This window comes from Mesocricetus auratus, unplaced genomic scaffold, assembly GCF_017639785.1.
Source record: "Mesocricetus auratus isolate SY011 unplaced genomic scaffold, BCM_Maur_2.0 Super-Scaffold_6730, whole genome shotgun sequence".
In the NCBI taxonomy this organism is placed as follows: Eukaryota; Metazoa; Chordata; class Mammalia; order Rodentia; family Cricetidae; genus Mesocricetus; species Mesocricetus auratus.
The window spans coordinates 14,472,549-14,495,676 of NW_024429184.1; the positions used below are offsets into that span (position 1 = coordinate 14,472,549).

Consider the following 23,128-nt stretch of genomic DNA (forward strand, 5'->3'; position numbering starts at 1 on the left):
TGCACAACTCATTGAATGTGGAAAACTCTAGCTAGTGCCTGCAAAAGCCCTTGCTCTGACATTCTAGCAGCTTTGATACAGGAAGGTACTCTGCAGGCCACTAAAAGAGAAATGTAAGCACCACGCCAGCTACAGACCCTTTATCTACAGGTGTGCTGCCTGCCAGACATCCTGGGACAATAGAGGCACGAAGCTTGTGGGAGTGACCAACCGGCAGCTGATTTGACACAGAACCCATGCCTGACATTGCTTGAGTGACAAAGAACCGGAGACTACATATAGCCCAGGGACCTAAGGTAAAACCAAATACTACTGGTCTTTTTTTTTAAAAAAAAAAAAGTAGTATAAAATGACTCCTAATGGTTTTCTGCTATACTTATAGATCAATGCCTTGCTCAGCCACCAGAGAAGTTTCCTTTGGCAGCAGAGGGGCACAAATACAGAGACCTACAGGCAGACATTATTCGAGAGTGAGAAACCTTAGAACACTCAGCCCCAAACAGGATGTGTACACCAAATTCCTCACCCAGGGCCCAGGGAATCCTTAGCAGAGGCTGTGGAAAGAGGGTGAGAGCCAGAGGGAATGTACAAGAAAGCAAGGGCCTCTAAACATGGTCAAAGCTCATATGAACTCAGAGAGGAGGCAGCAGGCACTGGTCTGCACCAGGCCCTCTGCGTGTATATCACGGTCTCTAGACATGGTCAAAGCCCATCTGAACTCAGAGAGGAGGCAGCAGGCACTGGTCTGCACCAGGCCCTCTGCGTGTATATCACGGTCTCTAGACATGGTCAAAGCTCATATGAACTCAGAGATGGAGGCAGCAGGCACAGGTCTGCACCAGGCCCTCTGAGCGTTTTTATGGGATTCCTGAGGGTGAGAACAAGTGGGTCTCTGACTCTTTTTTGTTGCTGTTGTTTGTTTGTCCAACTCTGATGTGGGTAGCTTTTGTTTTATCTTATATGTTTTTGGTTTGTTTGTTTTTTGAGACAGTGTTTCTCTGTATTGTTTTTAAGGCTGTCCTGGAACTCGCTCTGTAGACCAGGCTGGCCTCCAACTCACAGAGATCAGCCTGCCTCTGTCTCCTGAGTGCTGGGATTAAAGGCGTGTGCCACCACAGCCCGGCCTCTTATCATATTTTATTTTGTTATGTTTTTATTATTATCCCTAATGAGAGACAAAAGGGAGTGGATACGGATAGGAGGGGAGATGGGGAGGAACTGGGAGGAATGGGGGAGGGGAAACTAATCAGGATATATTGTATAAGAATAATTTATTTTCAATAAAAGGGAAGAGGGGGAAAGGTGGAGAGCAACAGAGAAACATGCTCAGTGGTGACCCCTGCCCCACCCATGCACATGCACAAACACGCACATATACCACATGCAGAGAAGGAAAGAAGAAAATCATACAGCAGATGCATACTATTTCTGCCTTTGAAACTGGATGTTCTACTGACAGCCGCCTCCTTATGCAGCCACTCAAAATGTTTATTTTCAGCTCCCATAGAAATTCAGTTAAGAAACTGATACAGAGACATCAATACGTAATGTAAATATTGTGGATTGTTGGAACACGAAGATAGGAATGTGGAAAGAACACTAGAATCTGGAGTTCACAGTCCTGGGTAACAGCTTCAGCACTTTAATATAAATTTTGTGAGTCTGAATTTTTAGCTGCAAACATCAAAATCCAATTTTGGCAGTCGTAAGGAAAATATTTCACTAAAAAGATAAAAGGAGCTTCAGGATCACCAGAGAATCAGGTTTCCTGGGAGATGGGGTAACTGGAACATCTCTGTCTGTCTGTTGACCATTAGGTGCCACCACCTACTCTGAGGGACGCAAGCTCACAGCTTTCCTGACGGCTGATGATGCGCTACTTCAAGTTGCTGACAATGTTCCAGAGACATTGTTATGCGGCATGTAGGTCTCAATTCTGTAAGGGGAATATTTGTTTGTAAAATTAGAACTGCATGGAAAGACACAGAAGGCATCTAGAGTCTTCACTTCCATAACAAAAACACACAGTTTGTTTCTCACCCAGCCCATCGGGGATGATCCCCAAGTGTAGGAAGGAAGTTGACATCTGCAGGTGGCCAAAGGAGATGACAGCTGCTGTGTTTTTGGAAAAATGACTCTGCCTGAGTCTAATCTTTCTGTAAAGAAAAGGTCCACATGGCTGAGGAGACTGTACATTCGCTTCTCCATTTGCCATGAGTAGGATTTATGTGCCGGGCTGCTAAGACGAGCATGCCCACTGAGGTCAAATGAAGGTGAGAAGTCAGCTGACAGCAGGGACAAACACGGCGCACATGGTGGGATGGAACCGGGTACCCGACAGAGAGGGCAGGCACACGGGAGCAACCGACTGCTGACAAATGTTCTTGTACGCCAACATACATGCAGCCAGAGCACCCATACCCACAAAATGAAAATACATAATCTTAAACAAACACCACTGTTTTGACATAAAAGCCCCTCACGTGGCACGTGGCACCTGTAACTCTGACGGAGAGGACAGGCAGCATGTATGGTAGACAGTCCACCATTCTCCTTTGGAGGTCCCAACTCTTTTACAGAAACGCCAAAACAAACAGTGATGTTTGATGTCACAAATGCAGGAACTCAGGGTTTTCATTGCTTATTGAAATCCATATCCAGCCTGCTGGTTTCATACAATGGGGTACTTTCCAAAGGATTAGACATGTGACTGGTTTACCAGTCATCAAAAGCAAGCAACATCACCAAGTTTATTGTAGTATGAGTTCATCCTGTTTTTTGCTGGACTTGACCTAAGCGTGGCCTTTCCACTATATCTGTGGGCCTGGTGCATAGCTCTCAGTCTTTAAATTGTTTTTAGGTCCAGGTGTTTGGTTTGGGCTTTAAACAAAGGAGGAGTTGAGGGCTGGGGTGTGGGTGAAGGGGAGAGCACTTACCAGTATGTGCAAGACCCTGAGTTTACTCCAACCACTGGAACACAAACAAATAAAAACCCCTACAGTTTCAGGAACGTGGGCCTCACCCCATCATGTCAAATTCATCATATAGTAGTGATAGATGAAACGTGTGTTTTAACACTTTTTTTTTTTTCTGAGACCTAGGATTTGCCAGAAGTCAGTAGAACCACCGGGGTCTGGTGTAGAAACTTCTCAACATTCTTGGTGAGTTAGGTTTCTGCACTTACAGTCTCTTCTATAATGCAGACGTCTGAGTCCAATGCCTTTTTTATCTTAAACTTATTTTATGCATATATGTGTTTTCTCTGTGTGTATGTTTGTGCATCAAGTATGCCTGCTACCCCCAGGAGACCAGAAGAGGGTGTCAGATGCCCTGGAATTTGAGTTACAGAGGGTAGTGAGCAGTCATATGGGGGCTGAGAATCTACCCTGGGTCTTCTCCAAGAGCAGCCAGTGCTCTCAACGGCTGGACCGTCTCTCCTGCCCCACCCCCACCCTTACCCCACAGATGCTGATAAGCATCACAAACTTAAGAAGTTCACAACTGAGTTATTGGTCCTCTGCCTCTATGTTCCCCTTACAACAGTCCCGTTTCTGCAAATGGCACCTCCTGGATCTGTGGTAGTCGCTAAAGCTAGAAGATTGAATCTCCTCCAGTTTTTCCAGAACAACCCAAATTTGACTGTGCTACAAAACCGTCTCAGAACCGCGTGTCCCCACATCCACGTCAGCACTTCAGCGGTGTCCAAACACTCATGTTCTCCACCCCTTCAATGGCCTCCACGCACATAAAAGAAAACCTTTATGGGACCTTCTGGAATACCACCCTTTGATATAAGACAGAGCTGGGGTGGATGGGTGCACACGGCTGGAGAGGCAGCTTAGTGGCTAGGAGGTGTATTTATTGCTCTTGCAAAGGATTCACTTGTTGGCTCACAACTCCCTGTGTCCCAGTTCCAGCGGATCCAGCTCCCTCTTCTGGCTTCCAGTGGCCCCTGTAAGCACAGGGTGCACATAAACCCAGGTGCACACCCATACACATAAAAATAAAATAACAATACAACTTTGTTGTTAAAAAAAAAAACCACAACACTCTGTTTCTCTAAGGAGCAATCTTGCTTCCCTTGACTCACGAGCTTTCTCACTAAGGCTTTCCCTGCTCCTTTCCACACAACTACTCTCTTCAAGTTCCTCAACCCCGGGTTTTAAACCTGGGCCCCTTTCACGTAGTCCACATAACTTTAAACACAAATGAACTTAAATAGCGATTTGTGTTTACCGTCACCATAGAATGGATTTCAGAACAGGAGCCATCGCAGTCTCGTGCTCTTGGGTCCATAACTAGTAGTGGCAGCAGCAACTGCTACACATCATTTACAGACATCATGCATTGTTATACCAAGAGCTTTCCATGTAACCGTCCCACGGCCCCAGTGTCCTTCCTTCCTGACTTCTAGCCAGGGTCTGTCTGCTCAGCCGGTTAACCCAGCTTCTCTGTGCTCATCCGCACGGAGCTCAGGGGGCTGTCAGGCTAATGGTGCAGGAAAGGATCGGCGTTGACCCCTTGGGATCCTCCTGCAGTTCTCTCCCACGCATGCTAGTCCTGCCCCTTCGGAGGCCACGCTCGCCCCACGCGGAGCCCCCGAGCTCCGCCTCGCCTCCAGTCTCCCGGCCGCGCGCTCACAGCCGAGCTCCACCCCCGCATCACGTGACGGCGGTCGGGGGCGGGGCTCGCGGCGAAGTCGGTCCTCCTGGCGGCGCGCCGCAGTCCTTGGGCAGCCCTGCGGCTTCCAGGGCGTCGCGGCCGCGGCCCCGCAGCGCCGCTCCCAGAGGTAAGAGCGCGGCTTCCTCCACGCTCCCCGGAGGCTTCCCGGGAGCCCGCTGATGCTCCAGGCCACCGGCCTTTCGGTCCTGCCGCGGGCCAAGCCTGTGGATGGGGTGCGGGGACCCGGCTTGAGGGAGTGCGGGGGTTGGGGGCTTGCCCCCCCCAGCTCCAGGAGAGCCGTGCCTTGGTCCCCACTCCTTCCCCGGAACCGCCCGCGGTCGCCTTCGACCCTAGGGTTTTGCGAGTGTGCGAGAGAATTAATTCTCCTTTGCGGGTTGAAGCCTTCAGCTGGGATGTCAGAGCCAGTGTGCAGTCGGGCACCCAGTGGGTCTGGTTTTAGCAAATCGCGGAGACTCGGTTTCTAAAATCTTTGGAAGAAGAGGGATAACCCCTGCCCGGCCCCCCTCCTGCACCGAAGAACTGATGGCAAAGCCATTCGATGCGCCAGAGCTCCCGAGTTGGTTTTAGTCCCACCGCCCACTAGCCAGCAACCTTGAGCCACGTCGATGGCGCTTCTGTTGAAAGTAGAGGCAGTACTTCGGCCAGAGGTTGCTGTGAGGATTAAGCTGAAGAGATGAGCACAGTGCGGGCCAGAGGGCTCCTTAGAGCATGCTCTCGGCATGAGCATTATTAAAATAGCAAGCTAAGGAGGACTCCAAGAGAGACGTCTTTCTTGCCGTAAGCGCGCCGTCCACTCACTGTGTATGCGATCCTGAAAACAGTGCCGGTTTTGGCTGTAGAACCTTCTCCCTTCCCAGGCCCCCTTTGCCTTCTGTTTCCCATTGGCATGTGAACCTGTTGTTCCTACCGAATGAGTCAGGCAGGATGGGAACGCTAATTTACTTGAGCAGATGGGTATCAGATTCCCTCTGAGGGGAAAGAAAACTGCCAGGCTTGTGCTCCCACCAAAAAAAGCACAGTGGAGTGATTGACTGTCTCCTGGAAGATGCCTGGGAACCCATGTAATCCAGCTGTCTCCAGCACATAAGGAAACGAGCCAGGAGGAGGCCAGGACTTTGATTTTGCTCACACTTCAACACTGTTGGCTCTGGGTAGTAGTAGAAAGAATGCGAGCGCTTCCCCATGCTCATTTATCCCGGCTGCATGTTTGTACGTCGACAGGGAGCTGGATGGAGATAAAGCTATGGACCAGACAATGGTGTCTGCCCCCCCCGTGAAGCTGTCTCCATAGCTGACTATGTTAGTTTGAGATTATATAAAAGTCTATTTTGTGCGTGCGTGTGTGTGTGTGTGTGTGTGTGTGTGTGTGTGTGTGTGTCCCTCTGCTGGGTCTCAGTATGCTTTATGATAACAAGTTCCAGCTCCCAGGGAGCTAGCCTCACAGCAGCTGGCCCCAGGGGACCTGCACACCAGAGAGGCTTGAATTGTTTCATGAACCTTGTCAGGTCTCCCGGCCTGGTGGAAGCTTGGTGAGATCTCGAAACTGGAGCAAATGGTACTTTGTTGAAGCTTTTAGGGACGGATTTCCTCAGGCCTAGAACGCCTGCGTTTCTTTGTTTCTCTGGTTTCTGGCCTCTTCTTGTAAAGAGAGCAGCCTTCAGCATAGTGCCTTCATTTGGTTTCCATGGTTATCAGGGGAATTACATTTTCATGATAGCACCAGTAGCTATGGAGCTGTGTGGCCAACCACCAGTCACTCTCCCGCCAAGTCCTCTTTCTGGTTTTGTTTTTCAGCTGTAGTGCCGACATCGTCTCCCCTCCTTTCTTCCCTCCCTTTCGTCCTTCCCTTCAGCAGTGACAGTATGAAGGGGGATGGCAATAAGAACAGTCAAAAGAGAGACAGACCTTGGCCTGGGAGATGGTAGGATCTTTTTTTGGCCCAGCCCACCGATGGCGACGCAGTGCTGTGGCTTGGCACTGAGGGCGTTGGCAGGTGTGAGGGGCAGGCCAGTGGCCCTCTGGAAAGGGTAATGGTGAGCCAACTTGAGCTCTCATAGGCACAGTGACAGAGCCCTGGGCAACGAGGAACACCTCACCCGCCTTTCAAAGGAGATGAGGAAGAAAGGTGTTCCTTTAGTGGACCCCAGTCAAAGATAGCACCGTAGCGTTTTGTTGCCTGAGTTTGCCGTAATGGGTGAACCCTCTCCTCGAGTCACTTATCATGAGCTTTGTGCTGCTGCTCTCCCTGTTTGCCTGACTTGTTCCCATTCCCCTGACATAGCATGAAGGGCTAGAGAGACACTTGTTTGGGATCCATCTATTTCAGATTAGATATTTAACCTGTGTGTCTCCTTTCTCAAGTTGGGCACTAGTGCAGTCACACATTATTTTTCCAAGTACCCTCCCAAGTCTTCCAAAACCCTCATTAGTGAGGCTTCTAAGCCCTAGAGGGGCTTCTGTAGCCCAAAGAGGTCCTCTCAGAGGAGTGAGAGCGGTGAGTGGTGTACCCAGATTGTTACCTGGCAGCTGTGCGGTGTCGCTGTGGAAGAGGTGCTCTGCACAGCTCAGGGATGTGGTAGCTGCTGCTCAGTGCCCTTAGGGCTCCCCTGCTCGAATCTGAGGTTGCAGCTTTTTTTAGTTCACGCTCATGTGCTTAGCTTTGTGTTCCCCGAAGTCCCGCTTGTTGGCCCTTACCTTGAGTCTGCTGTTTGGCTGGCTTCTAGCTTTCTGGGGTCACCGTAGATCACCGAGAGTCTCCTCTTTCCAAGCCTTTTATCTGAATTAAAGAGCTGTATCTCCATCCTTCCCTCCCTCCCTCCCTCCCTCCCTCCCTCCCTCCCTCCCTCCCTCCCTCCCTCCCTCCCTCCCTACCTCCCCCTGAGCTTAACCCAAGTCCTTTTGGTAAACCGGTTCCGCCTTGTCCCCAGGGTCTTAGCTAAGCAAGTTCTTACCTAAGATTCTCAGGGATGGTAAATTTCAAGAAGATGCCACCCTAGGACTTTGGGTACCTCTTCAGCCTTGTTTTCTAAGTATAAGAGGGGTGTTGGTGATTCTTGGCAAAGCACACATCTGTTCCCAGGTGACTGTTTCCACTTGCAGTCCTAAGAGGTTAGGCAATTGCAAACATCCCCTATTAAGACAGGGTGGTGCATGCTTGCAGCCCCAACTCTGTTGTGTAGGCAGGAGCGTCAGAGTTTGGGTCCACCTAGGCTATATGAGACCTTGTTTCCAGAAAAAGGAAAGGAAAATAGGCTTTACTGGAAGTGGAAATGTATTTGGCATATACTCTGTTAGGGATTTGGGAGGCAAGGTTTCAAATTAAAAACAAAGGAATGTGGTTGGTAGGGGGACACTGTATTTCTTGAAAGGCTGAGGCAGGAGTGTTGCTTGGACCTAGAAGTTAGAGTCAGTGGCAAGATCTCAACTTAAAAACAAAAGGCTGGTTACAGTTGTTTGGGTTTTTCTTTTTATGACAGTTCTTGGGTTCTTTCAGTTTTTCTAAGAATCAGTATATTTATCTTTGTTTTGAATGTTTTTTACTCTGAAAGATAAAATATACAGATGGGGTGCAAATGTACAGTTTAGCAAATAATTAGGAGGGAAATGACAGTGTAAACACTGCAGCCTCAGGAAACAGCGCATGGTCAGGGCCTCCTTCAGACGTTAGCCTCCTCCCTGAGAAGCTGTCATGCTGACCTGCAGGTGGCCATCATCAGTTGTGTGGGTGTCCCCACACAGTGCCACTGGTCACCCTGTCTGCATCTTTCGTTTTGCTTCTTTTGCTCTGTGTATCACTTGGCATGCAGCCATGTGGTAGCCTCATGTCCGTCGCTAACGGTAACGTGCTGGTGGGAATAGGTCACAGTAAGTTCAGTTAGCATTGGATGGACACTGGGTTGCCAAGAACATTCTCAGACACACTCTGTCTCTTTTAAATGGTGTTTACTCGTTCGTTTGTTTAGTGGCAGGGGCGTGCACACGTTGGTTCTCCTTTCATTGAGCAGGTCCCCGGGATGGAACTCAGATCATCAGTCTTGCTCCTGAGCATCTCTGAACACAGATCATCAGTCTTGCTCCTGAGCATCTCTGAACTCAGATCATCAGTCTTGCTCCTGAGCATCTCTGAACTCAGATCATCAGTCTTGCTCCTGAGCATCTCTGAACTCAGATCATCAGTCTTGCTCCTGAGCATCTCTGAACTCAGATCATCAGTCTTGCTCCTGAGCATCTCTCTGGCCCTCCTCGGGCATACTCTGTTGTGCGTCTGAACAAACTTATTTAGGTTACATTCATCTGCATAGAGTTGCTTTGTTAGAGATGGTAGCATGTCCTCCCCACCCCCACCCCAGACGTACACAACTTGATTGGTTTGCTTCTTGATACAAGATCTTAACTGTGTAGTTCAAGCTGTCCTGGAACTCAGTATGCAACCAAGACTGACCTGGAGCACAGAGCAATTCCCCTGCCTTACGCCTGTAGCCTGGATCTACAGGTATGAGCTATTATGCCCAGCTTCTAAATTTCTGTCTTGCTAGCATTTTGTGAGTCCTACTCCCAGTCCTTGGAGATTCTTGCATCAGTCAGTTTATTTAACTAATTCTTGTGTGTATAATATCTCTTGAGGCCTTAACTTGCTTTCCTTGGTTATTGCTGATATTGAGCACTTTTTTATGGCTAATGGGATAGCATCTTTGTGAAATGCTCAAGTCGTCAGGCTTGCTCTTCAGTGTGGCTCCAGGTTGGCAGGGTTGGCAGGCACTTTATTCACCGGTCCATTCAGCAGGTCCTGCAGGTTCTTTAAGTTAAACACACACTAGATCCACATTAAATGAAAACATGCAGTGTTTGTCTTTCTAGGTCTGGGTTGCCTTGCTTAGTATAATTTTTTTCAGACTCATCCATTTACTTTCATTGTCTGTAGGTGCCATGTTTTCATTATTGATGGACATCCAGGCTGTTTCCGTGTCCGTTCTGTGGTCAGTAGAGTAGCAGTGACCATGGATGGGCAGATATTTCTGTGGTAGGGTATAGAGTTCTTTGGGTGTGTCTGGGATGGTATAGCTGGGTCGTGTGGCAGGAATATTTCTAGCTCTTTGAGGAACTCCCACGTTGATTTTCATAGCGGCTGTACCACCTTGCTTCCACAACAACAGTGAATGAGGGCTTCTCTCCCCATACACCCTTGCCAGCATTTGTTTTTTTACTGTTAGCCTTTCTTACCGGGGTAAATGAAATGTCAATGTAGTTTTAATTTGCATTTCCCTGATGGCTAATGCAGATGTTAAATACCTTAAAAGTTATATCTTAGACATTTATATTTAAGGTGTTTTTAATATTAAGCTGAGGTGATGATTTAAATATATCCCACATAGTCTCAGGCATTTAAATACTTCCCCATCTGGTGGCACTGTTTGGGGAAGTTTAGGAGGTGTTTCCTTGTTGGAGGAAGTCTGTCACTGGAGGTGGGCTTTGAGGATTTAAAGACTCACACGCTCTGCTTCCTACTTGTGGTTTAAGATGTGAGCTCTCAACTTGCTGTTCCAGCCAGCACCCTACCATTGCGGACCCCAACTCTGTGGAACCCCAAGTCCAAATAAACACGCTGTAGTTTCCTTGGTCATGGCGTTTTATCACACTGGGCTTCACTGTGTATCCCAAGATGACCTAGAATTTGCTATGTATACCAGGCTGGTCTTGAACTAACAGAGATCTACCTGCCTCTACCTCTCAAATGCTCAGATTAAAGGCAGGAACTACCATGAGTGCAAAAATGTCATTGTCATCACAATCTTCTTATCATCTTCTGTTACATTCAGAGAGAGAGAGAGAGAGAGAGAGAGAGAGAGAGAGAGAGAGAGAGAGAGAGTGTGTGTGTGTGTGTGTAAGTATAACCACATGTGTGGAGGTCCAAAGACAGTTTTCAGGAGAGGGCTCTCTCCTTCCACCTGTGGGTTCCAAGGATGGAATTCAAGTTACCAGATTTCATGGCAACAGCCCTTACCTTCTAAGCCATTTTCCTGGCCCTTGTATTTCTTCTTTGGAGAAGTCTTTTTTTAGTTTTTCAAAATTGGGTAATATGTTTTCTTAATGTTTAGTTTTCCTGAGTTCTTTGTATATTCTAGACACCAATTCTGTGTCAGATGTGTATGGCAGAGATTTCCCCTCCTCCACATTCTGTAGGTTGCCTCTCAGTTGATTAACAGTTTCCTCTGCAGTGTAGAAAGAAGCCACCGGGGCCCCATTTAGAAAATCTTTACCTAAGTGTGTGTGTGTGTGTGTGTGTATGTATATATATATATACATATATATGTATATATATATATATCGGCAAGTATACTCCCTACTCTCCTTGTGAGTTTTCAGAGTTTTAGGTCTAACATTGAGATTTTGATCCATCCAGACTGTTGTGCAGGGTGACAGATAAGGACCAACTTTCCCCCCAAGACTCAGAGGACATCTCAGAAGACTTTGGGGAGGACCAGGGTGAAATAGTTTATTCTGGATATGACAGGACTCATGTGTGCATGGACCTGCAGCAGCACTGTTAACCTGATAAGGTCAATGTAATCAATATTCCATTGTGTAGTGGGAAGGGCTCCAAGCCTGCACCTTTAGCTGAGGAGCTATTCACAGTTGATGGCTTCTGGGGAAGGGTAAGTCAGTTTTCTTTTAAAAAGTCTTGAAGCCAGGCTGTTGTGACACACACCTTTTATCCCAGCACTAGGGAGACAGAGGCAGATGGATCCCTGAGTTCAGGGCCAGTCTGGTCTACAGAGCGAGTTCCAGGTCAGCCAGGGCTATGCAGAGAAACCCTGTTTTGAAAAACTGGAAAAAAAAAAGAAGAAGAGGAGGAGGAGGAGGAGGAGGAGGAGGAGGAGGAGGAGGAGGAGGAAATAGCTTCTGATAGGTTTGTCAGTGGACTGTTCCACACCCATGCATGTGTGAGAATACCAGACTCCCAAGTGCTGGGACTTGCCTTTTTTGAAAAGAGAACAAGGAGTTAGGTGGAGGTTAGAAGACTTATCTGGGAGGCATGGGGTATGAACATGGTCAAATACATTTGTCTTAGTTACTGTTCTGTTGCTGTAAAGAGACACCATTACTAAAGCAGCTATGACAAAGGAGAGCCTTTAGTTGAGGGCTTACTGTTTCAGAGGGTGAGTTCATGATCATCATGGCAGTAGATAGTGGCAGGCAGACGCGGTGCTGGAGAGGCCGCTGAGAGCTCACATCTCATCTGCAAGTTGCAGCAGAGGGAGAAACAGACACAGAAAAAAAACACACAGGGCCTGACTGTGGCTGGCATGGGCTTTTGAAACCTCAAGCCCATCCCCAGGGGCACACCTCTTCCAACAAGGCCATGCCTCCTAATCCTTCCTAAACAGTTCAACTAGGGACTAAGCAAATACATGAGTCTGTGGGAGCCATTCCCTTGCAGACCACCGCAACACTATATACATGTTTTAAATTCTCAAAGAATTAATAAAAATACTAAAAGAAAAAATCTCAGGCTAGCAAGATGGGTGAGCAGATAAAGGTGCTTTCTGCCAAGCCTAACACCCAGTCCAACCCCTAGGATGGGACTCACTACCACAAATTGCTCTCTAACCTCTACATATATGCTATGACAGATGCCTCCCTCCAAAATGAAGTAAATAAATGTTTTTTTTAAAAAGAAAGAAAATCTTTGTCTCTCTGAATCCCTGTCTTGCTCACTCTAATTTGGCTGCATTCTTCAGTCCCTCAGGTGATCTCTCCTGAGTTTCCCCCTTCCTGACAAGGGGCATGGACAGTTTGTCTTTGAGTCAAATCTCTATTCCGTGTGGGTAAGTCCTGGCTAAGTCCCGTGAATGTCAGCCTATCAGGACATACTAGGCTTGGTGTCACAGTCCTATAATCTCAGCTGCTTGAGAGGCCTGCCTGGGCAGCAGAGAGAGCTCAAGAGCAAAGAGGAGGATCACAAGTTCAAGGCCTGCCTGGGCAGCAGAGAGAGCTCAAGAGCAGCCTTGGCAATTTAGTAAGACCTTGTCTCAAAGGAAGGGGACTGGGAATGTAGCCTAGCATGCACAAGGCCCTAGGATCATTGCCAGTACTCAAAAATGAATGTATAAAAATGAGAAGGAACGGCTCCTGGGGCTTGCATGTGCAGTAGGAAGTTTGAGGTCAGTCTAGGCAATACAGCAGGGTCCTTTGTGAGAAAGTAAAAGGCTTGGTAATGTGTGTAACTCTGTGGTAGCAAGCTTGCTTAGCATGCCCAAGGCCATGGGTTCACTCCCTAATGGTGCCAAAAATAAATAAATAAATCATACGGAGTAAAAGCGAGAAGGGGGTGGAGCAAGTCATTGGTGTGGCTGAAGGCCTTGTGGCTACTATGAATCCAGACTTTCCACCATGTTCTGGAAGGCCCCAGCATTAGGTCCTTAAGTTCTTGCCATGCACTCTTAGTTGTACTTGAAAAAGAAAAACAAAACAAAAAATATCTAGAATTTGATATTCAGAACTTGGGGCCCATGCCCCCCCCCCAGTGAATTTCTGCTGCCAATGCTGTTGTAACCATCCTGTTAAGAATAAGAGAACTTACTCTCATTTGATGGTCAGGACCCAGGAACCCCCTTACCTCAGTTAGAATAAAGAATTATTGGGACTGGAGAAATGGCTCAGTGTTGAGAGCTCTTGCTGCTCTTTCTGAGGACCTGAGTTCTGTGGCTCTTATTAACTCCAGTTCCAGAGGATCCAGCGCCCTCTTCTGGCCTCTTCAGGAATCTTCTCTTAAGTGCACATACTCACAGAGAGACAGACACATAATTAAAATAAAACTCTAAAAGAAAAGGCAAAACAAAAACCCTTGACAGCGTTGCTAGTGAGCAGCTGATCACAGGCCAGGGAGGTGGACAGTCAGCGCTACTCCCTCTGCACCAGATGCTCCGGTTTCTTCCTAAGGAGCTGAGGAGAATGACTCAAAATGAGGAAGGCATTGGACTTGGGAAAGCATCACAGGAAAGCAAATCTACCACCTGCTGTGTGTCAGGCTCATGGTAGCTGCTTCCCAAACACTTCCCCCCACCTAGCAAGTCCCCAAGGTAGTACTCCCTCAGTTTTACAGATGAGGAGGGCAGCCAGAGAACAGTCTGGCTCCACTGAGTGTTTAATGCCACCAACAAAGTAGCAATCACTTGGTGTGGAATCGCCTCAAGCTGGGCGTGATCTTTGAGAAGTGGCTGGAGCTGTTTGTGGCTGGCTGGGAGGCAGAAGGTGGCTATCTGGTAAGGTGTAAGTTGTTGGGCCCTACTGGCCCTGCAGGTAAGGTGCCCTCCTAGATTTTTGGAGATTTTGATTTGCAATTCTAAGTCTTTAGGCTTCCTAGCAGAACGCTGTCAGTCCAAGTTAGACATTTGATGATGCCCAATAATAATTGCAGGACCACTGCCCCAAGGAGAAGATGGGACGTCTGAGTAGACTTCCTAGGGGAGGCCTCACCCTCTCCGGGGAGCAGATGGGAGGGGGGAGGGGGATAACAGGAGGAGAGGAGGGAGGGGAACTGGGATTGGAATTAATGAAAAAGTGAAAAAAATGCAGGACCAACTTCATCTTTGTTGTGGTTGGTGAGTACATGAAGGCTCCTGTGCCATCACTAGCCATGAAACCCAGCATTGTAAAAGGGACCTGGGCAGCAGATGGTTGTACTCCAGAGACTTTGGACTTAGCCCAGGCTAGGAATCCATCCAGATATGTTACTGCTAGAGACTGGGCATGAGGTTTGCTTTGCAGTTTGTGTTGTGAGCGCTCACCAAGGTGACAGAGCACTTGAATAAAGTAAGCCCTCAAAATACCTTCCTGGTGGGTGTGGCTGACCACACCCACACTCAGGGAGGCAGAGGGAGATGGGTCTCGTGAATTAGAGGCCAGCTTGGTTTAAATATTGACTTTCCAGGCTAAATGGGGCTATGTAATAAGACTCTGTGTCAAAAAACAAAACAAGAATAAACAAAACCCCCCAAACACTCCCTTCCTCGACCTTTCAGGGTTGTTTATTACGTTTGTGAGAATCAGGGTTAAGGGCCAGTTGAAAGGATTCCCTGATGCATGTCCCCTCCAGTGAGCAGGCCTAGGCTAACAGAGAAGAGTGACAGGGGGCCCTGCATGGCCTGAAACACTTAAAGCCCCTGGCTTTGATGAGTGCAGTGTTCTGAACATAGCATCTGATTCCAGCGCTGAAAGTACCGTCTCTGAGACCAAAGAGAGCTGAGGCTTGAAGAAACGATAGAATGCCTAGCTGAGACATTTGCCACCCTCAGAGCTTTAAGGTTTTTTTTTTCATTTCCAAAGTCTGTGGATGTGTGTGGGCACAGGCCTGTGGCTCAGATTTCAACTAAAATCCGCAAAAGTGGAGACATCTCCTTTGATTTGGGGTTTTAAATCATTAATCTATTACAGTTGCTCTGCTGTACAGTTTGTGCTTTGTATGCCTCACAATGTGGGTGGAAAAATCTTGTTTTCCCTCGACATGGACACTAAAGGTTTGAGCTGCCCACATCCTTTGTTCTTATTGATTTTTAAAATTAAATCTGATCTCCTAGCACTTGGAAACTAAGGTGCCCTCCTGTAAGTAGGCAGCAATTAGCTTCAGACTCACTGTCCCCCTGTTTGCCACCACCAAATGCTGGAGTTGCAGCTGTGTGCACCCTGACGGGTCACTTTTGTCATTATCTGATCATAGAACATGAAAGCAGAGTTCAGTCACTGGGCCTGAAGGTCAGCCAGTGAAGGGGAGGTAGGGCCCAAGCTAGAGTGTGGAGCCATAGGCCCTTCTTGAAGGGGTCATTTCACCGTGGTATGTAGAATCTTCTGTGCAGGACTTAAGAAAGCTCCCCAAACTAGCTAGTGGCTCCAGTTGAGGCGTCCTAGGACCAGCTGGCTTTTCTGACTGACCCTGGAACTCTATCAGTCTAAGAATGGCTTTTCCTCCAGGTTTTTCTGACCCCCGGTTTCTGTACAAGCGTTCTTCTGGTCCTTGACTGGTGGCCTTACTCCTGTTCACATTTCAGGCACTCACTCACCCATGAAGCTCGCTTGCTACCCTGATTCTCTCTCTCTAGGAGTGACTTGGGCAAGTCCCTTGTCATCTGAGTCCTCTCGGGCGGAGTTCCTTCATACATCTCCACAGTGAAGACAGCATTCCTTTAATCAGGAGCTTCTCAGCTTAGAGTCCACACAAGTTCCTTGGTGATCTTGTTAAGATGCCCTATCTGGGACTGGAAAGATGACTGAGCAGTTAAGAGTGCTTGCCGCTCTTGGTTGGGCGTGGTGGCACGAGCCTGCAATCCCAGGACGCAGGAGGCAGAGGCAGGCAGGCCTCTGAATTCCAGGCCAGCCTGATCTACAGAGTGAGTGCCAGGACCGCCAGTTTGGAGACAGAAAAACCCTGTCTTGAAAAATTAAAAAATAAATAACAAATTCCTGGCTACTCTTGCAGAGACTCTGAGATTCATTTCCCAGAACTACACAAGAGCTCACAACCACCTGTAAGTTCACTCCAGGAGACCTGACACCCTCTTCTGGCCTCTGCAGACACCTTCACTCATGAGGTATATTTTTATACAAACACACATACACACATAAACAGATACAAATAAATCTTTTTTAAAACAATGCCACATCTGATCGAGTATGGACATGGTGACACCCAAGAGTTAGTGTTCTTACAAACCTCTAGGTCCTAGGAACGCCTTTTTGAATTGTATCACTTCAAAGAGATATGAAGAGAAAAAGATGAAATAATACATTGGGAAAAATAACATTTTATTTGAGACAGGGTGTTGCTTGAATGTAGCTTAGGTTGGCCTAGACCCAGTGATCCCCTCAGCCTTCTCTTGGTGGGATTTCGGGTGTGTCTGTTATTCTCTCAACAAGGTTTTCCTTCTCTCAAGACACTGAGTGCTCTTCCATTCATACTGTGTTTTGCTGTGGTTTTGTGATGGATGGCATTGTTTTGGTTAGAGGGCATAGCGGGTTTTTTGTTTGTTATTTTATTTTGGGAGAGGGGTTGGTAGATGAATCTTTGTGTTCTGTGGGGTAGGGGAACAGGACCCTTATCTGCTCCCCCACTGAACCATGCAGCTACCACATGGTCTTAGACACGGCGAGTGTTGAACACAGGCTTGGGTTTTATTTCCTTGTTACACAGGCATCTATGAGGCAGTAGTTTGAAGTCTCAGCAGTGTCAGTTCAGTAACAATTTATTTATGCAGTGGGCAGAGTTCTGGGCCGATCACACACAGTAATACAGAGTTCCTGTTCTTCATGTGCTCACATTTCACTCAGGAACGATAACAAGAGGAGGAAGTCTCTAGTCTCTGTTTTGGTGAGTGTCTGTCTAGGTGGGCACTCTGGGGTCAGGAACTGAAATGTCCCAGGTTCTGAGGTCTGGATTGACAGAAAGCAGTGGGAAGACAGACAGCAAAACCAAAGAGCAGAGCCTTCAGGCTAGCACTTTGCATGGGGAGAGCACTACAGTGCCCGAAGTCTGATATGTCCACTTTGTCCTCTAAGACCTGTTGTATGTCCTGTACCTGTCATACCGGCTGAGGTCACCAGACTTTTCTCTGTCCTTCTTCTGTCAGTAGAATATCATCTCACACTAGGCCTCTATTCAAGGGCACTTCCCCAGAGACTGTCCCTGACAGCCTGTCTAAAATAGTCCCTCACAGTTGTTCACACACACACACACACACACACACACACACACACACACCCCTCCTGCTCTTTTCTCTGTAGCGTTTGTGTTAACATTTGCTTAGTTTCTTGCCTGTCTCTGAGGATAGGGACTTTGTCTTCTTTATTGCTTTTCAATACTTGGAACAGTGCCTGGCTCAGAGTGGACAATCAAGTATTTGTTAACCAAACGTCACTTTTCTTTTTAAGAAATTGTCAAAATCTGTACACTGTGGCAGAAGAGCCATCTGGTGAGGTGTTTGTCTTGGTTCAGGGGCCTGCTCAGAGCTGCAGTCCTGGGACAGAAGTGCACTCTTGCTGAGAGCCACATCTGGTGGGCTTAGCTCCTAGCAGGAGGCCGCTGCCCCTCTTCCTGAGCCTGGGGATACCAAGTGGCCTGGACGCGTGTGGCTCTGTCCAGTGGGAGGGTGGAAGAGACCACAGAAACCCTGAGCTCACCTCGTAGGGACATGTTAGACACGGAGGTGTTGGGAGCCTGTCTCGGGACCTCCTTTCCCACACTGTTTTCCAGTTCTTACAGACGTCATGCTACAGGGCTCTGGGGACTGTTGTTGCTGTTTAATTCGGTGCTCAGAGGCCCCGGGGGCAAAAAGGAAAGGCAGAACTTGTAGATCATGCTTTTAAAAGTGTTACCTAGTTAGAGAAATCCCCTTGCTGCATGGCTCCCTGTGGACGAATGTGAAGGCGGCATACATAAAGCCAAATAGAACACCAGGGACGTGACAGTGGAATGCAAGGGGACCCTTACCTGAGCTCCGGGGGGCCCTGGAGGAAGAACTATTGGCCTCAGCTTCATTCTAGATTCAGACCCACTAGTGAATCTGGAGGAAGGGTAGAAACTGGCTGTGTCTCAAGAGACCAGCAGCTAGACTGTTTCCTGAACCTCAAACCCAAAGCCCTGGTGGGTTCTGTGTGAGATGTGGTCTTTGTTTTCCATTCCTATAACACAATATCTGAGCACAGATGATTTAGAGAAAAAAGTAAGACAGATTTACTTAGCTTTTGTCCAAGTGCATGGACACATGGGATGTGCCTGTTCCTAGGTGCTTGAGAAGCTGAGACAAGAGGATCAGTTGAGCCGGATAGCTCACCTTGTGTACAAGATCCTACTTTAAAAAGAGACCTAAGAGCACAGTGTCAGCATCTGCCCCAGGAAAGGCCTCTTGTTCCGCATTAAAACGGCAGAGGCCTTTGCATGCCGAGATGGCTAGGGAACGGTCCCTAATGTCACCGTGGGCATCCTACTCTGACAACCTCATCTAGTGGTAATTGGCTCCCAAAGGCACCTCAGGTGCCACTGACATGGCTTTGGAGATTAAGTGTCTAGCACATAGATTCCCCCCACATTCTGAGGGGAGACGTTATCACTTAATGTTTGCAAAGTGGTGAGTTCCCACCTTCACCGTTGCACTTACCTCCTCTGGATCTCCTTAAAACACAACTCGGCTCAGGCCACGCCCCTCCTGAGAAACCTGTGCTGGTTCCAGCTGCTGGGTGTCACTCGAGGTCTCTGGCCGTGTGGACTGTGTAAGAGTATAGAATGTGAGTGGTTCCAGGGAGGCAGAAGTGAGACCAGCTGAGGAAGGAACTAAGAGTGCTTCCTCACTGAGGTCCCTGAGGAACATCCACGGAATGGGCAGCCTCGGGGTTCCCAGAGGCTTTGCCTTTAGAGCAGCTGTTCTCAACCTGTGGGTCTTGACCCCTTTGGCAATCTGCTGTCTCCAAAGATATTTGCATTTTTATTCATAACAGTAGCAAAATTACAGTTCTGAAGCAGCAATGAAATGATTTTATTGGGGCAGGGGGGTCTCCACAACATGAGGAACTGTATTAAAGGGTCAGCATTAGGAAGGCTGAGAACCACTGATGTAGAGCTTCCCTGCTCTGCTAACTGGAAAGGACTGGGCTTTCCTATAGCAACAGACTGGCCCCAAGGTCTCAGCACCTCCAAGGTCTCAGACCAGGACTGAGAGCCACCCACCTCTGCCTCCTGAGCACTGAGACAAAGTGTGCCTCCACTCCAGGGTTTTTATACTCTTTGATTCCTTATTCACGTTATTACTAGAATTTCTGTGTAGAGATTTCTAGATCCACCTCATTATGCATGGAAGGGGATCCTCAAAGCTTCATTTATATGGTAAATTTACGTCTGGTTGAGGAAACCTGGGGTGGAGACTTGACGGAGATTCACCTGTACTCATAACTAGTATAGTAAGCCTGTATTTTGTGCTCAGTTTTAGATGGGTTTTGCCGTAACTGAATCTTTGAGCCTTCGTAACTGAATTGGGGCCTAGGGCATTCTTTCTTTAACAGGCTGCTATCATAATGATGAGAAACCCTCCTGGGACAGAAATTGGTGTGCTGGTGCTGTAGTATATCACATGGGCCACACAATGAGTTGTCTGGGTCACACACTTTTACAGTAAGCTAGGTTGAAGCTGTACTTAGCATGAGCAGTGGCTGTAATTTGGGTTGTGATTTGGATGTCTTTTAACATCTCTCCTAGGAACGGAATATTAGCAATAGGTCGCAGAGGGACCCCCCTGGACAGACGTGGCAGGCTGTATAAATTAGGATTAAGCTCTCACTCTGGAGCACTTGTCTTATGTAGAAGGAAAGGACTCACTGGATGAGGCATTTTGGAAAGTGCACCCCTACCTAGCATGCAGTGCTCCTGAAAGGGGAGCACACAGTTAACTCGGGAGAAGCAGTATGAGAAAGCGGGGTGCCAAGGCTAGGAGACCAGGGGTGTACAAGAAGGTCAAAGCCCCAAGAATGATCAAATGCTCTCCCTAGATGCAGCAATTGGTCCTGATTCAGATGATCACAGGCTCTTAGAGATGTTTACGTGATGAATAGTTGCATATTTCAAACGAGAAATTTATGGGGATGTGGAAGCTCTGGTGCTTTCAAATTTAAGTCACAAATAACAAAGAACGGTGAAGTGAGAAGCAGCTAGGAGAGTCTTTATAGGGAGAGAGAAAACAAAGAAAAATGGGTGGCAGGGGACCTGTTAAGTGGGAGGAGCCTGAGTCTGAGATAGGAAGCAGAACTGTGCTGTGTGGGTGTCAGAGCTCGGTAGAAAAAAGGAGAAAGTGAGATCCCAGGGGGTGAGGCAGGAGGTTGTAAACTGAAGTCCTGCCTGGCAGTTTAGTGAGACCTTGTCTCACAGTGAAAAGCAAAAAGGGGCGAGGATATGAGAGAGAGAGAGAGAGAGAGAGAGAGAGAGAGAGAGAGAGAGAGAGAGAGAGAGAGAGAGAGAGAGAGAGAGAGAGAGAACGAGAACTATCTTGGTATTAATAACAGAAATTGGATGTGATAGGCTTATGCCAAAAAGGAAACTATTTACTTATTTATGACAGAAGTCTCATAGCCCAGGCTGGCCCTGAACTCCTGATACTCCAAGTACTTGTATTAGAGTTCTGGGTGACCCATTCTAAATGGGAATTTGTTAGAGGGGCTTGGAGATAACAGCACTCAAAGGCCCAGGGTAAAGCTGAGCATTGAAACCGGCACCATGACGTACAGAGAAACTGTCCGTTGCTTGCAATGCTCTCTCGAGTTCATTCTCTCATTGCAGCTCAGCGTCTACTTCCTGTCCCCCATGGAAAAATGATTGCCAGCACCTACTCAGGAGTTTATTGTTAGGAAAGAAGTGCTGGTGTCCCGTCATCTAAGAAAGAAGTCAACTGCTGGAATGTCAACTCATGTTCATCTAGAGAAGGTCTCAGCGGGCCATTTGTGTCTGTTACAGCCCATCAGATGCAGCCAGAAGGCTGGGTATCATTCTGTTATGTACTTTTATTTTTAAAGAGACTCCTGACTCTGTAATCATGTGGTATAAATTGTTGGTGAGAGGGAAGGATATTTTCCAAAGAAATCAAGGAGGCAGACAGTGGGGCATCCAGCCCTGTAGATGCTTAGGATATGGTTACATCAGGGAGTAGCTGAGCAAGGACCAAAACCCACACAGCCTTCCTTAGGGAAACACAGTGATTATTTGATCTGGGAGTGATAAAGGAAAGACAAATAGGTACTTAGTTCTTGTTTGTATTTAGGGCATGTAGACTCCAAGCACCATTGTAGCCAAAGATGGCCTCCCTCTGGATGAATCCAAGCTCCATTTGGTAGATCCCAGTGGTATCCCAGGAATCTGGATTCCATACTTGCAGGATACATGCACCTGTCATCGGGCTCTTTTCTTCTTTCTTGTCTCCATAGTTCATCTCTACTCCTTCCTGCATGGTTGTTATACTTGTAATGATTTGAATGAGAGTAACCCTCATGAGATCCCCTGTTGGTGGCACTGTTTGGGGAGGCTTAGGAGGTGTGGCATGGTTGGAGGAAGTATGTCACTGAAGGCGGGATTGAGAATAAGGGTGTGGAAAACAGCAACTCTCAGAACTGTTCAGACCTTGGGGATCCAGCTCAGTATTATCAACTAGGCTCGTGACCTTTCAGTGATACTTTGGCAAAGAACAAGGCTGGTCTACTAGTGTGACCTGTTAAGCTCCACTTACATGTTTAATGGCTTTTCTGATCCAAAATTCCAAAGTCTTCCACATTCCTCCAAAAACCAACATGGTCAGGTCTGTCGCCACAGTGGTGCCAACTTCTGTATCGGCTGCTTTTTCTTGCTGTTGTAAGACGCCCTGGCCATGACAAATGACAGAAGGAAGGGTTTATCTGGGCTGTGTTGCAGAGGTTAGAGTCCATCAGTATCATGGTACGGAAGCAGGCAGGCAACAAATGGCAGCTTGAAGTGCAAGAAGGATACAGAGAGGGTGAACTCAAAATGACACAAATCTGTAAACTCTCAAGCTCACCTCTAGTGACACTTAATCCTCCCCAAATGGTGCTACCAACTCAAGACCAAGCATTCAAAAATCTGAGCCTATGGGGCCCTTTCTTATCAGACTACCAGATTCTTCTCCCTGGCCCCCACAGGATTAAAGCCATATCAAAATATGAAATACATTCAATCCAGCTTCAAACGCCCATAGTCTTTCAGTCTCAACACTGTTTAAACGTCCAAAGTCTCTTCTGAGACTCATGCAGTCTCTTAACTGTAACCCCCCAGAATCAAATCACATACTTCCAGCATATGATGGCACTGAGTATATATTACCATTCCAAAAGGGAGGAAAGGGAGCGTGGTGAGGAAACACTGGACCAGAGCAAGCCTGACACCCGGCAGGTTAAACTCTGAATCCTATAGTTGCATGTCTGATGTCAAAGGGCTTAGGTGGCTCCATCCTCCTGTTTTGTTGGCTGCAACAGTATCACAAGGTTTTCTTCACAAGGTGGGGACCCTGGTTGCCGGGAGTTCTGGGGTCATATTCTTAGAGTACCTGACTGAAGAGACAAGAGACTAACCTCCTGATGGCAGGATAGATGAAAACCTCCACAGTCTGTAATAGTGACTTTTCTTGTCATTCTGACCAAATACCTGACAGAAAGAACCTAAAAGAATTACTTATTTTGGCTCATGGTTTAGAGTTGGCAGTTGCTTTTAACTATATGTTGTTGGAGGCTGAACAAATGGCCCATCAGTTAAGAGCACTGGCTGCTCTTCCAGAGGTCCTAAGTTCAATTCCCAGCACCACACGGTGGCTTACAGCTAGCTATCTGTACCCATCACATCAGTTCCTCTTCTGGTATGCATGAAGACAGCTCTCTCATATTCATAAGATAAATCAATAAATATTTAAAA

The 23,128-nt window shown here is 47.5% G+C and overlaps 1 protein-coding gene and 1 long non-coding RNA gene across 2 annotated transcripts in view; one reads left to right on the forward strand and one right to left on the reverse strand.

Moving 5' to 3' along the window:
• Positions 1–1,254: 1,254 nt before the first annotated feature.
• On the reverse strand, positions 1,255–7,482 carry LOC121137125. Its single transcript, XR_005874354.1, has 2 exons — positions 7,378–7,482; positions 1,255–1,936 (listed from the first exon to the last, which is right to left on the reverse strand). It is a non-coding gene; the product is annotated as an uncharacterized LOC121137125 (long non-coding RNA).
• Positions 4,691–23,128, forward strand: part of Fbxo10 (F-box protein 10) — a 59,074-nt gene continuing 40,636 nt past the window's right edge. The window contains exon 1 of the mRNA XM_005078751.4: positions 4,691–4,789. The gene's annotated coding sequence lies outside the window, so the exon portion shown is untranslated. The remainder of the gene's footprint in view (positions 4,790–23,128) is intronic.